At 50.5% G+C, this 19,905-nt stretch overlaps 1 pseudogene; it reads left to right on the forward strand.

The window, feature by feature from the left end:
• Positions 1-502: 502 nt before the first annotated feature.
• LOC124019887 overlaps positions 503-19,905 on the forward strand; it is a 28,769-nt pseudogene continuing 9,366 nt past the window's right edge.

Raw genomic sequence — 19,905 nt, forward strand, 5'->3', positions numbered from 1 at the left:
ATATATATTTTGTTGTTGCATCAACCCTCCTCCCATGTTGTTCAGGAGAGAATGCAGCTCCATCGCTACAGCGCTGCAGGAGCACAGTGAGGAGGAGGAGGAGGAAGGAGAGAACAAGACAGAAGAAGAGGGGAGCAAAGGGGAATACACAGTCCGTTAGGTCGTCTGAGGTGTGTGTGTTCAGTGTGTGTGTGTGTGTGTGTGTTTACGGATGTGTGTGTTCGGATGTTTCCAGCCCATTCTATAGCTATAGCCCATCTCTGTTTATTTCTGGGGCGTACTGGTGAGGTACGATCTCTCTCCCGTCTCTATCCTCTCTCCCTCTCCCGTCTCTATCCTCTCTCCCTCTCCCGTCTCTATCCTCTCTCCCTCTCCGGTCTCTATCCTCTCTCCCATCTCTATCCTCTCTCCCGTCTCTATCCTCTCTCCCTCTCCCGTCTCTATCCTCTCTCCCTCTCCCCGTCTCTATCCTCTCTCCCGTCTCTATCCTCTCTCCCTCTCCCGTCTCTATCCTCTCTCCCTCTCCCGTCTCTATCCTCTCTCCCTCTCCCCGTCTCTATCCTCTCTCCCTCTCCCATCTCTATCCTCTCTCCCTCTCCCGTCTCTATCCTCTCTCCATTTCTGTGTGCCAGTACGGCACAGCTAGACGGGTGGTGGTGGTATGTCTGATTGAGCTCGCTGTGGCACTGCTGCCGTCAGGGCCTCTGGGACTATTAGAAAAGCCTGGGCCTAGCCTGTCTGGAGTGCCCCAGCCAACGGAGAGGTGAGTGGGTTAGTGCCATCCCAGCTGGCGAGGAGGGTGGAGGAGGAGGAGGAGGGTGGAGGAGGAGGAGGAGAGGAGGAGGAGGAGGAGGAGAGGAGGAGGAGCGCATACAGCCGTGGGAAGCAGAATGCTCGGCCGGCAGTAGCATCTAGCATCCTTAACGTCGCGCCAGGTCCAGACCGAGATCCAGACCCTGCCACCTCCATTGACAGACAGATGAAACCTCTCTCTCCGTCCCAGGTGATGTTCTCTGGACCAAGCCCTGATTTGTACAAGACGGGGAACCTGTTTTTGATTCCATTATCATTAAAAAAACAACAACAAGAAGGTAAAGGGAAATACTAGGAGATCTAAACCTCCATGATTCTATCTCCATCTTCGCCTCCCGGCCCTGATCTTTCTGTGTAAATCTGATTTACTCTTCTTGACGTTCTGAGGATTTTGCCTAAACCTGTTTCATGCATGTCCACTGGAGGCAGGTTTGACTTTGATGACGGGGGGTCGTACTGTGGAGGGTGGGAGCAGGGCAAGGCCCATGGCCGGGGGGTCTGCACAGGGCCACAGGGTCAGGGGGAGTACGCCGGGGCCTGGAGCCACGGCTTCGAGGTCCTGGGCGTCTACACCTGGCCCAGCGGGAATAGTTACCAGGGCACGTGGGCGCAGGGGAAACGCCACGGCGTCGGCGTGGAGAGCAAGGGCCGCTGGGACTACAGGGGGGAGTGGACGCAGGGCTTCAAGGGACGCTACGGCCAACTGGAGAGCACGGTCAGCGGGGCCCGTTACGAAGGGACCTGGAGCAACGGCCTGCAGGATGGATACGGGACTGAGACGTACTCTGATGGAGGTAAGGAAGGGACACAGCAAGCCATCATGCTGAGGTTGCTCTTTACTATGCATCACACTTGTATTCATTCTATGTTGGTGTTAAGCCACTATAAAACAGGTGCTATAAGGGTCACTCTACCCTCTCCTTATCCTGTACCTCTCATCCTCCTTTCAACCCTCATCCCATTGTATTCTGTTCTCTCCATCTCTCTTCATACAGTATCTCTACCTACCTCCCCTTGTATCTGAAATGGTTATCCCATATCTGAGAACTATTTCAGCTGGGATTGATAACAATATACAGGTCACCTCCCCAGTCGGCAGTAATAGGTCTGAAACATGCAGAGAATCAGATATGAGCCCCTGCAGACTGGCACTAGATCCTAGAGAACATTCAGGACTCTGTCTGGATCTGGGCTAGCTGAATCAGAGAGGAGCCCTGGAGACTGGCACTAGATCCTAGAGAACATTAAGGATCTCTGTCTGGATCTGGGCTAGCTGAATCAGAGAGGAGTCCCTGTAGACTGGTACTAGATCCTAGAGAACATTCAGGACTAGGTCTGGATCTGAGCTAGCTGAATCAGAGAGGAGTCCCTGCAGACTGGCACTAGATCCTAGAGAACATTCAGGACTCTGTCTGGATCTGGGCTAGCTGAATCAGAGAGGAGCCCTGGAGACTGGCACTAGATCCTAGAGAACATTAAGGATCTCTGTCTGGATCTGGGCTAGCTGAATCAGAGAGGAGCCCCTGTAGACTGGCACTAGATCCTAGAGAACATTCAGGACTCTGTCTGGATCTGGGCTAGCTGAATCAGAGAGGAGCCCCTGTAGACTGGCACTAGATCCTAGAGAACATTCAGGACTCTGTCTGGATCTGGGCTAGCTGAATCAGAGAGGAGCCCCTGTAGACTGGCACTAGATCCTAGAGAACATTCAGGACTCTGTCTGGATCTGGGCTAGCTGAATCAGAGAGGAGCCCCTGTAGACTGGAAGAGAACATTCAGGACTCTGTCTGGATCTGGGCTAGCTGAATCAGAGAGGAGCCCCTGTAGACTGGCACTAGATCCTAGAGAACATTCAGGACTCTGTCTGGATCTGGGCTAGCTGAATCAGAGAGGAGTCCCTGCAGACTGGCACTAGATCCTAGAGAACATTCAGGACTCTGTCTGGATCTGGGCTAGCTGAATCAGAGAGGAGCCCTGGAGACTGGCACTAGATCCTAGAGAACATTAAGGATCTCTGTCTGGATCTGGGCTAGCTGAATCAGAGAGGAGTCCCTGTAGACTGGTACTAGATCCTAGAGAACATTCAGGACTAGGTCTGGATCTGAGCTAGCTGAATCAGAGAGGAGTCCCTGCAGACTGGCACTAGATCCTAGAGAACATTCAGGACTCTGTCTGGATCTGGGCTAGCTGAATCAGAGAGGAGCCCTGGAGACTGGCACTAGATCCTAGAGAACATTAAGGATCTCTGTCTGGATCTGGGCTAGCTGAATCAGAGAGGAGCCCCTGTAGACTGGCACTAGATCCTAGAGAACATTCAGGACTCTGTCTGGATCTGGGCTAGCTGAATCAGAGAGGAGCCCCTGTAGACTGGCACTAGATCCTAGAGAACATTCAGGACTCTGTCTGGATCTGGGCTAGCTGAATCAGAGAGGAGCCCCTGTAGACTGGCACTAGATCCTAGAGAACATTCAGGACTCTGTCTGGATCTGGGCTAGCTGAATCAGAGAGGAGTCCCTGTAGACTGGCACTAGATCCTAGAGAACATTCAGGACTCTGTCTGGATCTGGGCTAGCTGAATCAGAGAGGAGTCCCTGCAGACTGGCACTAGATCCTAGAGAACTTTCAGGACTAGGTCTGGATCTGGGCTAGGCCCTATGTGTGTGTGCAAGCTTTACAAAGACAGAGTATGTAGGCTATATTGCTATTTCCAGTTCTGTAATAAAGTGGTGTGAGAGAAGAACACTTCATGTGGACTAGCAGTATAGTACATGTTACCACGCAAAGACAAACAATGATGCTGCCAGTAATGTCAGCTAACTGAAATGCATCAGTGTTTTTACATGTATATAGCATCTGACTGCCTGCCACCATCTTATCTGAAGCCTGTTGAATCGTTATATCCTCTCAGCATCTCTATTCCCCCTCCTCTATTCCCCAAACCTATATTCCTCCTCCTCTATTCCCCTCCTCTATTCCTCCCTCCTCTCTTCATCCTCCTCTATTCCTCCTCCTCTATTTCTTCATCCTCTATTCTCCCTCCTCTATTTCCTCTCTCCTCTATTCCCCTCCTCATTCCTCCTCCTCTATTCCCCCTCCTCTATTCCTCCTCCTCTATTCCCCCTCCTCTATGCCTTCTCCTCTCCCCTCCTCTATTCCCCTCCTCTATTCCTCCTCCTCTATTCCCCCTCCTCTATTCCCCCTCCTCTCTTCCCCCTCCTATATTCCCCCTCCTCTCTTCCTCCTCCTCTATTCCTCCTGTTCCATTCCCCCTTCTCTATCCCCCTCTATTCCTCCTCCTCTATTCCCCCTCCTCTTTGCCTTCTCCTCTATTCCCCCTCCTCTATTCCTCCTCCTCTATTCCCCCTCCTCTATTGCCCCTTCTCTATTCATCCTTGTCTATTCCCCCTCCTCTATTCCCCCTCCTCTCTTCCCCCTCTATTCCTCACTCCTCTATTCCCCCTCTTCTATTCTTCCTCCTCTATTCCTCCTCCACTATTCCCCGTCCTCTATGCCTTCTCCTCTATGCCTCCTCCTCTATTCCCCCTCCTCTATTCCCCCTCCTCTATTCCTCACTCCTCTGTTCCCCCCTCCTCTATTCCTCTCTCCTCTATTCCCCCTCCTCTATTCCTCTCTCCTCTGTTCCCCCTCCTCTATCCCCCTCCTCTATTCCTCTCTCCTCTATTCCCCCTCCTCTATTCTTCCTCCTCTATTCCCCTCTCCTCTAATCCCCTCCTTCTATTCTTCCTCCTCTATTCCCTCTCTCCTCTATTCCCCCTCCTCTATTCTTCCTCCTCTATTCCCCCTCCTCTATTCTTCCTCTTCTATTCCCCTCTCCTCTATTCCCCCTCCTCTATCCCCCTCCTCTATTCCACCTCCTCTTTGCCTTCTCCTCTATCCCCCCCTCTATTCTTCCTCCTCTATTCCCCCTCCTCTATTCTTCCTCCTCTATTCCCCCTCCTCTATTCTTCCTCCTCTATTCCCCCTCCTCTATTCTTCCCTACTATATACACATCCATTCTCTTTCTCTCCCCATCCCTCTCTCGCTCTCTGCATTATACCACAGACACCTCTGTACTGTAAATCGCCATGGTAACGCCGAGACAGCAGGTCAGCCTGTCACTGGAGACTCTCTGTGTTCTGCGCCCTGATTGGTGCTTTGGCATTGTCACTGGGGTTTTCTGACTTGGGCGCAAAGGGACAGTTTGAAATTGACTGAGGTGGGCCGGTCCAAAATAAGGGAGGTTTGTCTAGCTTTTTGTTTTACTTTGGGTAGGGATGGGGGATTTTTATTTATTTGTATTATTAGGCACAGGGGAGGGTAATGCATTTTCCCCTGGTTTACATTCCCCATTTTGCAGGTTTAACAAAATAATTTCTTCAATATAGCCACATTTCCTAATCTGCCTGCACGCTCCTCCCCTACCAAGGTGCTGTGGTATTTCCCTGATGCTCTACACTTTTCTACACGTTTAGTATACAGTCAACTCTATCCTGCCCTCTGTACATAGTGACAATAGTGGTAGGTGGATCGTTTGTCCAGATCTGCAATAGGTTAACTAGCAATCATACCACACAGAAAATCATTCAAATCTGCATCAATTTTCTATATAAATCCACAAGAACGTAGAGGAATAACTGATTGGCAGAGGAGAGGAGAGCAGCAGAGGAGAGGCCAGGTGTAGAGGAGAGGCCAGGTGTAGAGGAGAGGCCAGGTGTAGAGGAGAGGCCAGGTGTAGAGGAGAGGCCAGGTGGAGATGAGAGGCCAGGTGGAGAGGAGAGGCCAGGTGTAGAGGAGAGGCCAGGTGTGGAGGAGAGGTCAGGTGTAGAAGAGAGGCCAGGTGTAGAGGAGAGGCCAGGTAAGGAGGAGAGGCCAGGTGTAGAGGAGAGGCCAGGTGTAGAGTTGAGGCCAGGTGTAGAGGAGAGGCCAGGTGTAGAGGAGAGGCCAGGTGTAGAGGAGAGGCCAGGTGTAGAGGAGAGGCCAGGTGTAGAGGAGAGGCCAGATGTAGAGGAGAGGCCAGGTGGAGAGGAGAGGCCAGGTGTAGAGGAGAGGCAGGAGCAGAGGAGAGGCCAGGTGGAGAGGAGAGGCCAGGTGTGCAAGAGGAGAGGCCAGGTGGAGAGGAGATCAGGACAGAGGAGAGGCCAGGTGTCAAAGGCCAGGTTTTCTAGAGGAGAGGCCACAGAGGAACAGGTGTAGAGGAGAGGCCAGACTGAGGCCAGGTGGAGAGGAGAGGCCAGTGTAGAGGAGAGGCCAGGTGGAGAGGAGAGGCCAGGTGTAGAGTTGAGAGGAGAGGCCAGGTGTAGAGGAGAGGCCAGGTGAGAGGAGAGGCCAGGTGGAGAGGAGAGGCCAGGTGTAGAGGAGAGGCCAGGTAGAGGAGAGGCCAGGTGTAGAGGAGAGGCCAGGTGTAGAGGAGAGGAGTGAGGAGAGGCCAGGTGTAGAGGAGAGGCCAGGTGTAGAGGAGAGGCCAGGTAAGGAGGAGAGGCCAGGTGTAGAGGAGAGGCCAGGTGTAGAGTTGAGGCCAGGTGTAGAGGAGAGGCCAGGTGTAGGAGGAGAGGCCAGGGTGTCAGAGGAGAGGCCAGGTGTAGAGGAGAGGCCAGGTGTAGAGGAGAGGCCAGATGTAGAGGAGAGGCCAGGTGGAGAGGAGAGGCCAGGTGTAGAGGAGAGGCAGGAGCAGAGGAGAGGCCAGGTGGAGAGGAGAGGCCAGGTGTAGAGGAGAGGCCAGGTGGAGAGGAGAGGCCAGGTGTAGAGGAGAGGCCAGGTGTAGAGGAGAGGCCAGGTGGAGAGGAGAGGCCAGGTGTAGAGGAGAGGCCAGGTGTAGAGGAGAGGCCAGGTGTAGAGGAGAGGCCAGGTGTTGAGGAGAGGCCAGGTGTAGAGGAGAGGCCAGGTGCAGAGGAGAGGCCAGGTACTGAGGAGAGACCAGGTGTGTCATTACACATGAAATAAGAGTGAAGACACGCAGCTGAAACAAATGTAACTTACTGTATTTAAGGATTCCCTCATATAGAGAGTGGGTTCCCCCTATTGGCACGATGCATTATGGGGGTTTTCCTTTCACGCCAATGACCCGGGTTCACTCCCTTGTCCTGCCGTTCGGTGCATTGGTGTCAGAAGTGGGAATACCAAAAGGCTCAAATATATCGGTGAGGTACTATAAACTAAGGTGAAAATGCCATTGAATAATGGCGCAAAAGCCCCGATATTTGAATGTTTCATTCCGTCTGGATGAATTGTGGGTCTCCTCTTGATCTAGATGAGGCACCGTACAGGACAGTCTGGCTGTGTTTATCCTTCTGCCCGTCCTCATTCTCCCAAGTCGTCCTACATTGTGTAGCCACACAGTCTCATGCGCCCAGCAGGCCCAGTTATTCAGGAAAGATTAACGCGCGTTCTGCCTCCTTAACAATCAGAGTAGCTATTCCTTGACCTCAAACGCTTCAATATTGTCTAAATAATGGTCACTTAACTTAACTTTTGACATGTATTCATTTCACTAGGCTACTTAAAAAGGTGTCCTGTAGGCTACCTGCGCATGTTCATCCTCTCCACTGTAATATAAAGAGATAAAGAGACATCTGCCCCCCCCACGCACACACACACACACACACACACACACACACACACACACACACACACACACACACACACACACACACACACACACACACACACACACACACACACACACACACACACACACACACACACACACACACACACAGTAAATGTCAAACTGTCCCCAATCTAGGCCGTTTGATAACAAAGCAACTCCATTGAACCGGGATGAGCCGAGAGAGGCAGGGAGGGGTGCCAGGGGAAGGAAGGGAGGAAGAGAGGGAGGTAGAGTGAGGGAGGAAGAGAGGGAGGTAGAGTGAGGGAGGAAGAGAGGGAGGTGGAGTGAGGGAGGAAGAGAGGTAGAGATAGGGAAAGGTAGAGAGATAGAGTGAGGGAGGAAGAGAGGGAGGTAGAGGGAGGGAGGAAGAGAGGTAGAGACAGGGAAAGGTAGAGAGATAGAGTGAGGGAGGAAGAGAGGGAGGTAGAGTGAGGGAGGAAGATAGGTAGGTAGAGTGAGGGTGGCAGAGAGGTATAGATAGGGAAAGGTAGAGGTAGAGTGAGGGAGGAAGAGAGGTAGGTAGAGTGAGGGAGGAAGAGAGGGAGGTAGAGTGAGGGAGGAAGAGAGGTATAGATAGGGAAAGGTAGAGGTAGAGTGAGGGAGGAAGAGAGGGAGGTAGAGTGAGGGAGGAAGAGAGGGAGGTAGAGTGAGGGAGGAAGAGAGGTATAGATAGGGAAAGGTAGAGGTAGAGTGAGGGAGGAAGAGAGGTAGGTAGAGTGAGGGAGGAAGAGAGGTAGAGATAGGGAAAGGTAGAGAGGGAGGTAGAGTGAGGGAGGAAGAGAGGAAGGTAGAGTGAGGGAGGAAGAGAGGTAGAGATAGGGAAAGGGAGAGAGGGAGGTAGTGTGAGGGAGGAAGAGAGGAAGGTAGAGTGAGGGAGGAAGAGAGGTAGGTAGAGTGAGGGAGGAAGAGAGGGAGGTAGAGTGAGGGAGGAAGAGAGGAATAGATAGGGAAAGGTAGAGGTAGAGTGAGGGAGGAAGAGAGGTAGGTAGAGTGAGGGAGGAAGAGAGGGAGGTAGAGTGAGGGAGGAAGAGAGGAATAGATAGGGAAAGGTAGAGGTAGAGTGAGGGAGGAAGAGAGGGAGGTAGAGTGAGGGAGGAAGAGAGGGAGGTAGAGTGAGGGAGGAAGAGAGGTATAGATAGGGAAAGGTAGAGGTAGAGTGAGGGAGGAAGAGAGGGAGGTAGAGTGAGGGAGGAAGATAGGTAGGTAGAGTGAGGGAGGAAGAGAGGTAGGTAGAGTGAGGGAGGAAGAGAGGGAGATAGAGTGAGGGAGGAAGAGAGGAAGGTAGAGTGAGGGAGGAAGAGAGGGAGGTAAAGTGAGGGAGGAAGAGAGGTAGGTAGAGTGAGGGAGAAAGAGAGGGAGGTAGAGTGAGGGAGAAAGAGAGGTAGGTAGAGTGAGGGAGGAAGAGAGGGAGGTAGAGTGAGGGAGGAAGAGAGGTAGGTAGAGTGAGGGAGGAAGAGAGGTAGGTAGAGTGAGGGAGGAAGAGAGGTAGGTAGAGTGAGGGAGAAAGAGAGGGAGGTAGAGTGAGGGAGGAAGAGAGGAAGGTAGAGTGAGGGAGGAAGAGAGGTAGGTAGAGTGAGGGAGGAAGAGAGGGAGGTAGAGGGGGGGAGGAAGAGAGGTAGAGATAGGGAAAGGTAGAGAGATAGAGTGAGGGAGGAAGAGAGGGAGGTAGAGTGAGGGAGGAAGATAGGGAGGTAGAGTGAGGGAGGAAGAGAGGTAGAGATAGGGAAAGGTAGAGAGATAGAGTGAGGGAGGAAGAGAGGGAGGTAGAGTGAGGGAGGAAAAGAGGGAGGTAGAGGGAGGGAGGAAGAGAGGTAGAGATAGGGAAAGGTAGAGAGAGAGGGGTCAATAAGTGATGCAGAGGGGACCATGGAAACCAGATCCGTGGCTGCTGTGTTAGAGGTTGTTTACCAGCGTAGCCTGTAGTCTAATATCAGATGTACCGCAATGGTTTACATACCAGCAGATAACCTTGGTGTTATTTGGTTTATGAAGTAGCGGAGGCGACCGTAATAACACTCCAGAATTAGATCAAAAATAAATCAAAATAAAGACTGCGTCACGAGAGAGAGTTCGGTCTCTCACCTGGGAGATTAATATAGCACGCACGAGCTGACACATTTTCCACTACCCAATAGACGTGCTATTGTCGCTATACCAACAGCTACACATGTAATATTGTGTGTAGTGTAGGCTAATAACATGAATCGGTATTTACATGGGGTCGGCGCAGCATAGCTTTGTCTATTGCGATCTGCATTTCAGCACCATGGACAGGTCCCGATCTCTTACACTTTGACAGACACACCCCAGCGAAGGTTCACGAGACGTCATTCCTCTGTTTTTAGATGATTGAAATGGAGGTGAAATGCCGTTTATTAGGCCACTAAAACGTGTTTATGTTCGCGTTAAAAACCTCACTACTGAAATTAGATGTAAACAATCTTTAAACAATCCACTGTATAAAACAACATAAGATAAAACGGATCATTATTTGCGGTCGGGCTTCAGCCAAGTTGTGAAATAAAACCTAACATCTTAGTTTTAATCAATGGAAAATGAAAAACATAATTTTGCCTGAGCTAGAGAGCATTGCGGTCCGTGATATTTAACCTGTTGTCATGGCGTGATGTGCGGTCCGTGATATTTAACCTGTTGTCATGGCGTGATGTGCGGTCCGTGATATTTAACCTGTTGTCATGGCGTGATGTGCGGTCCGTGATATTTAACCTGTTGTCATGACGTGATGTGCGGTCCGTGATATTTAACCTGTTGTCATGACGTGATGTGCGGTCCATGATATTTAACCTGTTGTCATGGCGTGATGTGCGGTCCATGATATTTAACCTGTTGTCATGGCGTGATGTGCGGTCCGTGATATTTAACCTGTTGTCATGACGTGATGTGCGGTCCGTGATATTTAACCTGTTGTCATGACGTGATGTGCGGTCATGATATTTAACCTGTTGTCATGACGTGATGTGCGGTCATGATATTTAACCTGTTGTCATGACGTGATGTGCGGTCCATGATATTTAACCTGTTGTCATGACGTGATGTGCGGTCATGATATTTAACCACTGTGTGGCGTTCATTTTTTTGTTATTCTCCCGATCTTCTCGGGTCTGATGGTCTGATGGACCCACAACATTATTGGGTTTTTAAATCAATTCAGCCATAACAATTTAAGTAAACATACTTAATACTAAATACTTAGATGTTGACTTATATAAATTACAAGCAGTATAGACAGCATACATGGCTAATATTTGCCATTTACCTGCTCGATCACACTTATCAATAAAATTGCTATTATTTCTTTTTTATAAAATGTAATTATAATCAAATTGGAAGGACAAATTTTACATATAGTATTTTATGGAAATGATAAATGAGCCCCATTGAACACAAATGAAGGCCAGTTGACACACCACATGAGAGACAGAGTTTCTGTGTTTTACAAATGTATTTATATAAGGACACAAGACGAGACCCCGATGCAGACACACAAGAGAATGGCCATGGACAGGCAAAAGGTCAAAACCAGTTCAGAGTCCAGGAGGTACAGAGTGGCAGGCAGAATGGTCAGACAGGCAGAATGGTCAGGCAGGCAGAATGGTCAGGTAGGCAGAATGGTCAGGCAGGCAGAATGGTCAGGTAGGCAGAATGGTCAGGCAGGCGGATACAGAGTGGCAGGCAGAATGGTCAGGCAGGCAGAATGGTCAGGCAGGCAGAATGGTCAGGTAGGCAGAATGGTCAGGTAGGCAGAATGGTCAGGCAGGCGGGTACAGAGTGCAGGCAGAATGGTCAGGCAGGCAGAATGGTCAGGCAGGCGGGTACAGAGTGGCAGGCAGAATGGTCAGGCAGGCAGAATGGTCAGGCAGGCGGGTACAGAGTGGCAGGCAGAATGGTCAGGCAGGCAGAATGGTCAGGCAGGCGGGTACAGAGTGGCAGGCAGAATGGTCAGGCAGGCAGAATGGTCAGGCAGGCGGGTACAGAGTGGCAGGCAGAATGGTCAGGCAGGCGGGTACAGAGTGGCAGACAGAATGGTCAGGCAGGCAGAATGGTCAGGCAGGCAGAATGGTCAGGCAGGCAGAATGGTCAGGCAGGCGGGTACAGAGTGGCAGGCAGAATGGTCAGGCAGGCAGAATGGTCAGGCAGGCAGAATGGTCAGGCGGGCGGGTACAGAGTGGCAGGCAGAATGGGCAGGCAGGCAGAATGGTCAGGCAGGCAGAATGGTCAGGCGGGCGGGTACAATGCCTTGCCCAGCTCCTCGAGAAAGATCTGTCTCGTCTGGAGCTTCTCTCTGTTCTCTTCTGTATACTTCCGGCCCTTCTTTGGACACTGTGTTAACAACCCTCCAGGCAAGTTTCAATGCCATACAAGTCTCCTTCCGTGGCCTCCAATTGCTCTTAAATACAAGTAAAACTAAATGCATGCTCTTCAACCGATCGATCGCTACCTGCACCTACCCGCCTGTCCAACATCACTACTCTGGACAGCTCTGACTTAGAATACGTGGACAACTACAAATACTTAGGTGTCTGGTTAGACTGTAAACTCTCCTTCCAGACCCAAATCAAACATCTCCAATCCAAAGTTAAATCTAGAATTGGCTTCCTATTTCGCAACAAAGCATCCTTCACTCATGCTGCCAAACATACCCTTGTAAAACTGACCATCCTACCAATCCTGGTTCACCAACTACTTTGCAGACAGAGTTCAGTGTGTCAAATCGGAGGGTCTGCTGTCCGGACCTCTGGCAGTCTCTATGGGGGTGCCACAGGGTTCAATTCTTGGACCGACTCTCTTCTCTGTATACATCAATGAGGTCGCTCTTGCTACTGGTGAGTCCCTGATCCACCTCTACGCAGACGACACCATTCTGTATACTTCCGGCCCTTCTTTGGACACTGTGTTAACAACCCTCCAGGCAAGCTTCAATGCCATACAACTCTCCTTCCGTGGCCTCCAATTGCTCTTAAATACAAGTAAAACTAAATCCATGCTCTTCAACCGATCGCTACCTGCACCTACCCGCCTGTCCAACATCACTACTCTGGACGGCTCTGACTTAGAATACGTGGACAACTACAAATACTTAGGTGTCTGGTTAGACTGTAAACTCTCCTTCCAGACCCATATCAAACATCTCCAATCCAAAGTTAAATCTAGAATTGGCTTCCTATTTCGCAACAAAGCTTCCTTCACTCATGCTGCCAAACATACCCTTGTAAAACTGACCATCCTACCAATCCTGGTTCACCAACTACTTTGCAGACAGAGTTCAGTGTGTCAAATCGGAGGGTCTGCTGTCCGGACCTCTGGCAGTCTCTATGGGGGTGCCACAGGGTTCAATTCTTGGACCGACTCTCTTCTCTGTATACATCAATGAGGTCGCTCTTGCTACTGGTGAGTCCCTGATCCACCTCTACGCAGACGACACCATTCTGTATACTTCCGGCCCTTCTTTGGACACTGTGTTAACAACCCTCCAGGCAAGCTTCAATGCCATACAACTCTCCTTCTGTGGCCTCCAATTGCTCTTAAATACAAGTAAAACTAAATCCATGCTCTTCAACCGATCGCTACCTGCACCTACCCGCCTGTCCAACATCACTACTCTGGACGGCTCTGACTTAGAATACGTGGACAACTACAAATACTTAGGTGTCTGGTTAGACTGTAAACTCTCCTTCCAGACCCATATCAAACATCTCCAATCCAAAGTTAAATCTAGAATTGGCTTCCTATTTCGCAACAAAGCATCCTTCACTCATGCTGCCAAACATACCCTTGTAAAACTGACCATCCTACCAATCCTCGACTTTGGCGATGTCATTTACAAAATAGCCCCCAATACCCTACTCAACAAATTGGATGCAGTCTATCACAGTGCAATCTGTTTTGTCACCAAAGCCCCATATACTACCCACCATTGCGACCTGTACGCTCTCGTTGGCTGGCCCTTCATACTCGTCGCCAAACCCACTGGCTCCATGTCATCTACAAGACCCTGCTAGGTAAAGTCCCCCTTATCTCAGCTCGCTGGTCACCATAGCATCTCCCACCTGTAGCACACGCTCCAGCAGGTATATCTCTCTAGTCACCCCCAAAACCAATTCTTTCTTTGGCTGCCTCTCCTTCCAGTTCTCTGCTGCCAATGACTGGAACGAACTACAAAAATCTCTGAAATTGGAAACACTTATCTCCCTCACTAGCTTTAAGCACCAACTGTCAGATCAGCTCACAGATTACTGCACCTGTACATAGCCCACCTATAATTTAGCCCAAACAACTACCTCTTTCCCAACTGTATTTTATTTATTTATTTATTTTGCTCCTTTGCACCCCATTATTTTTATTTCTACTTTGCACATTCTTCCATTGCAAATCTACCATTCCAGTGTTTGTAATGTAGTTCGTCTGTTGTTTGTAAAGAGTCAGACCGAAATGCAGCGTGTAGGTTACTCATGACTTTTAATGAAGAAAATAGCGGTACATGAAATAACTGAAAATACGAAAACAACAAACGAGAGAAACTAATTACAGCCTATCTGGTGACTAACACAGAGACAGGTGCAATCACCCACGAAATACAACGCTCACTCAAGCTACCTAAATACGGTTCCCAATCTGAGACAACTAGAATCAGCTGACTCCAATTAGGAATCGCCTCAGGCAGCCAAGCCTAACTAGACACACCCCTACTAATACACACTCCCAATTAATACAAACCCCAATACGAAATACAACATATAAACCCATGTCACACCCTGGCCTACCCAAACATATAACAAAAACACAAGATACAATGACCAAGGCGTGACAGAAACCCCCCCCCTAAGGTGCGGACTCCGGGACGCACCTCAAGAGCATAGGTAGGGTCCGGGTGGGCGTCTGTCCATGGTGGCGGTTCTGGCTCGGGACGTGGACCCCACTCCATAAATGTCCTAGTTCCTCCCCTTCGCATCCTAGGATAATCCACCTTCTCCGCCGACCATGGCCTAATAGTCCTCACCCTGATCCCCACATAACTGAGGGGCAGCTCGGGACCGAGGGGCAGCTCGGGACCGAGGGGCAGCTCGGGACCGAGGGGCAGCTCGGGACAGAGGGGCAGCTCGGGATAGAGGGGCAGCTGAGGACAGAGGGGCAGCTCGGGACAGAGGGGCAGCCCGGGACAGAGGGGCAGCCCGGGACCGAAGCAGCCCAGTACTGAGGGGAAGCTCGGTACTGAGAGGGAGCCCAGTACAGAGAGGAAGCCTAGTACTGAAAGGAAGCTCAGTACTGAAAGGAAGCTCAGTACTGAGAGGAAGCTCAGTACTGAGAGGAAGCTCAGGCAGGTAGTAGGCTCCGGTAAATCCTGGCTGGCTGGTGGACCTGGATGATTCAGGTTGTCTGGCCGATCTAGAAGATCTTGGCAGACTGGCACTTCTGGCGGATCCTGGCAGACTGGCACTTCTGGCGGATCCTGGCAGACTGGCACTTCTGGCGGATCCTGGCAGACTGGGCGCGACTGGCGGCGCTGGGCAGACAGGAGACTCCGGCAGCGCAGGAGAGGAGAAGGGCTCTGGCTGAGCTGAACAGGCGGGAGACTCCAACAGTGCAGGAGAGGAGAGGAGAAAGCTCTGGCTGCGCTGAACAGGCGGGAGACTCCAACAGGCGCACTGGAGGCGAGGCGCACTGGACGCTGGGCCGACTGGTAGCACTGGTGGCGCTGGACAGACAGGAGACTCCGGCAGCGCAGGAGAGGAGAAAGGCTCTGGCTGCGCTGAACAGGCGGGAGACTCCAACAGTGCAGGAGAGGAGAAAAGCTCTGGCTGCGCTGAACAGGCGAGGCGCACTGGACGCGCTGGGCCGACTGGTAGCACTGGTGGCGCTGGACAGACAGGAGACTCCGGCAGCGCAGGAGAGGAGAAAGGCTCTGGCTGCGCTGAACAGGCGGGAGACTCCAACAGTGCAGGAGAGGAGAAAAGCTCTGGCTGCGCTGAACAGGCGAGCTCTGGGCGCACTGGACGTGCTGGGCCGACTGGTAGCACTGGTGGCGCTGGACAGACAGGAGACTCCGGCAGCGCAGGAGAGGAGAAAGGCTCTGGCTGCGCTGAACAGGCGGGAGACTCCAACAGTGCAGGAGAGGAGAAAAGCTCTGGCTGTGCTGAACAGGCGAGGCGCACTGGAGGCCTGGTGCGTGGTGCTGGAACTGGTGGTACTGGCGCGAGGACACGCACAGGAAGCCTGGTGCGGGGAGCTGCTACCGGAGGACTGGTGTGTAGAGGTGGCTCTGGATAGACCGGACCGTGCAGGCGCACTGGAGCTCTTGAGCACCGAGCCTGCCCAAGCTTACCTGGCTCGATGCCCACTCTAGCCCGGCCAATAGGAAGAGCTGGTATGTGCCTCACCGGGCTATGCTCCCGCACTGAAAACACCATGCGCTCCATAGCATAACACGGTGCCTGCCCGTTCTCTCTAGCCCAACGGTGAGCACAGGGAGTATGCGCAGGTCTCCTACCTGGCATAACTATTCTCCCTTCTAGCTCCCCCCCCAATATTTTTTTGGGGCTGTTTTTCCAGTTTCCTTGCCAACCGTGTTCCCTCGTATCGTCGGCTCCTATCTCCCGCTGCCTCTGCTCTCCTTAGTGCCTCCACCTGTTCCCATGGGAGGCGATCTCTTTCGGCCAATATCTCCTCCCAAGTGTAACAACCTTTACCATCCAACACGTCTTCCCATGTCCATTCTCCAAATAATTCAGCCTCCCTTTGCTGCTCCAGCTGTCGCTGCCTGTTTAAACCAGCGCCTCTCCGTTTTTCCGGCGTGTCTTTTCGTTGATTCGATTCGCCTGTAGCCCTCTTCGCATTGCTGTAGGGAATCCCAGGCGGGCTCCTGCACTCGCTCTGGGTCGGCCGCCCACCTGTCGATTTCTTCCCACGTAGTATACTCCTTGCTTCTGCCGTCCATAACGTCCTCCTTTAGATCCTGCCAGTTCACACGCTGCTCGGTCTGTGAATGGTGGGTGATTCTGTAATGTAGTTCTTCTGTTGTTTGTAGCGAGTCAGACCGAAATGCAGCGAGTAGGTTACTCATGACTTTTAATGAAGAAAATAGCGGTACATGAAATAACTGAAAATACGAAAACAACAAACGAGAGAAACTAATTACAGCCTATCTGGTGACTAACACAGAGACAGGTACAATCACCCATGAAATACAACGCGCACTCAAGCTACCTAAATACGGTTCCCAATCCGAGACAACTAGAATCAGCTGACTCCAATTAGGAATCGCCTCAGGCAGCCAAGCCTAACTAGACACACCCCTACTAATACACACTCCCAATTAATACAAACCCCAATACGAAATACAACATATAAACCCATGTCACACCCTGGCCTACCCAAACATATAACAAAAACACAAGATACAATGACCAAGGCGTGACAGTGTTTTACTTGCTATATTGTATTTACTTTGCCACCATGGCCTTTTTTGGTTCCCCACCACCATACTGCTTTCATATATACACAGTGGTTCCCCACCACCATACTGCTTTCATATATACACACAGTGGTTCCCCACCACCATACTGCTTTCATATATACACACAGTGGTTCCCCACCACCATACTGCTTTCATATACACACAGTGGTTCCCCACCACCATACTGCTTTCATATATACACAGTGGTTCCCCACCACCATACTGCTTTCATATATACACAGTGGTTCCCCACCACCATACTGCTTTCATATATACACACAGTGGTTCCCCACCACCATACTGCTTTCATATATACACACAGTGGTTCCCCACCACCATACTGCTTTCATATATACACACAGTGGTTCCCCACCACCATACTGCTTTCATATATACACACAGTGGTTCCCCACCACCATACTGCTTTCATATACACACAGTGGTTCCCCACCACCATACTGCTTTCATATATACACACAGTGGTTCCCCACCACCATACTGCTTTCATATACACACAGTGGTTCCCCACCACCATACTGCTTTCATATATACACAGTGGTTCCCCACCACCATACTGCTTTCATATATACACACAGTGGTTCCCCACCACCATACTGCTTTCATATATACACACAGTGGTTCTCCACCACCATACTGCTTTCATATATACACAGTGGTTCCCCACCACCATACTGCTTTCATATATACACAGTGGTTCCCCACCACCATACTGCTTTCATATAGACACAGTGGTTCCCCACCACCATACTGCTTTCATATATACACACAGTGGTTCCCCACCACCATACTGCTTTCATATATACACACAGTGGTTCCCCACCACCATACTGCTTTCATATACACACAGTGGTTCCCCACCACCATACTGCTTTCATATATACACACAGTGGTTCCCCACCACCATACTGCTTTCATATATACACACAGTGGTTCCCCACCACCATACTGCTTTCATACACACACAGTGGTTCCCCACCACCATACTGCTTTCATATATACACAGTGGTTCCCCACCACCATACTGCTTTCATATATACACAGTGGTTCCCCACCACCATACTGCTTCCATATACACACAGTGGTTCCCCACCACCATACTGCTTTCATATACACACAGTGGTTCCCCACCACCATACTGCTTTCATATACACACAGTGGTTCCCCACCACCATACTGCTTTCATATACACACAGTGGTTCCCCACCACCATACTGCTTTCATATACACACAGTGGTTCCCCACCACCATACTGCTTTCATATACACACAGTGGTTCCCCACCACCATACTGCTTTCATATACACACAGTGGTTCCCCACCACCATACTGCTTTCATATACACACAGTGGTTCCCCACCACCATACTGCTTTCATATACACACAGTGGTTCCCCACCACCATACTGCTTTCATATAGACACAGTGGTTCCCCACCACCATACTGCTTTCATATACACACAGTGGTTCCCCACCACCATACTGCTTTCATACACACACAGTGGTTCCCCACCACCATACTGCTTTCATATACACACAGTGGTTCCCCACCACCATACTGCTTTCATACACACACAGTGGTTCCCCACCACCATACTGCTTTCATATAGACACAGTGGTTCCCCACCACCATACTGCTTTCATATATACACAGTGGTTCCCCACCACCATACTGCTTTCATATATACACACAGTGGTTCCCCACCACCATACTGCTTTCATATAGACACAGTGGTTCCCCACCACCATACTGCTTTCATATAGACACAGTGGTTCCCCACCACCATACTGCTTTCATATAGACACAGTGGTTCCCCACCACCATACTGCTTTCATATAGACACAGTGGTTCCCCACCACCATACTGCTTTCATATAGACACAGTGGTTCCCCACCACCATACTGCTTTCATATAGACACAGTGGTTCCCCACCACCATACTGCTTTCATATAGACACAGTGGTTCCCCACCACCATACTGCTTTCATATAGACACAGTGGTTCCCCACCACCATACTGCTTTCATATACACACAGTGGTTCCCCACCACCATACTGCTTTCATATAGACACAGTGGTTCCCCACCACCATACTGCTTTCATATAGACACAGTGGTTCCCCACCACCATACTGCTTTCATATAGTGGTTCCCCACACACAGTGGTTCCCCACCACCATACTGCTTTCATATAGACACAGTGGTTCCCCACCACCATACTGCTTTCATATAGACACAGTGGTTCCCCACCACCATACTGCTTTCATATACACACAGTGGTTCCCCACCACCATACTGCTTTCATATAGACACAGTGGTTCCCTACCACCATACTGCTTTCATATAGACACAGTGGTTCCCCACCACCATACTGCTTTCATATATACACACAGTGGTTCCCCACCACCATACTGCTTTCATATAGACACAGTGGTTCCCCACCACCATACTGCTTTCATATATACACAGTGGTTCCCCACCACCATACTGCTTTCATATAGACACAGTGGTTCCCCACCACCATACTGCTTTCATATATACACAGTGGTTCCCCACCACCATACTGCTTTCATATAGACACAGTGGTTCCCCACCACCATACTGCTTTCATATACACACAGTGGTTCCCCACCACCATACTGCTTTCATATACACACAGTGGTTCCCCACCATACTGCTTTCATATACACACAGTGGTTCCCCACCACCATACTGCTTTCATATACACACAGTGGTTCCCCACCATACTGCTTTCATATACACACAGTGGTTCCCCACCACCATACTGCTTTCATATAGACACAGTGGTTCCCCACCACCATACTGCTTTCATATAGACACAGTGGTTCCCCACCACCATACTGCTTTCATATAGACACAGTGGTTCCCCACCACCATACTGCTTTCATATACACACAGTGGTTCCCCACCATACTGCTTTCATATACACACAGTGGTTCCCCACCACCATACTGCTTTCATATAGACACAGTGGTTC

Source organism: Oncorhynchus gorbuscha, unplaced genomic scaffold, assembly GCF_021184085.1.
Source record: "Oncorhynchus gorbuscha isolate QuinsamMale2020 ecotype Even-year unplaced genomic scaffold, OgorEven_v1.0 Un_scaffold_714, whole genome shotgun sequence".
NCBI classification, from domain to species: Eukaryota; Metazoa; Chordata; class Actinopteri; order Salmoniformes; family Salmonidae; genus Oncorhynchus; species Oncorhynchus gorbuscha.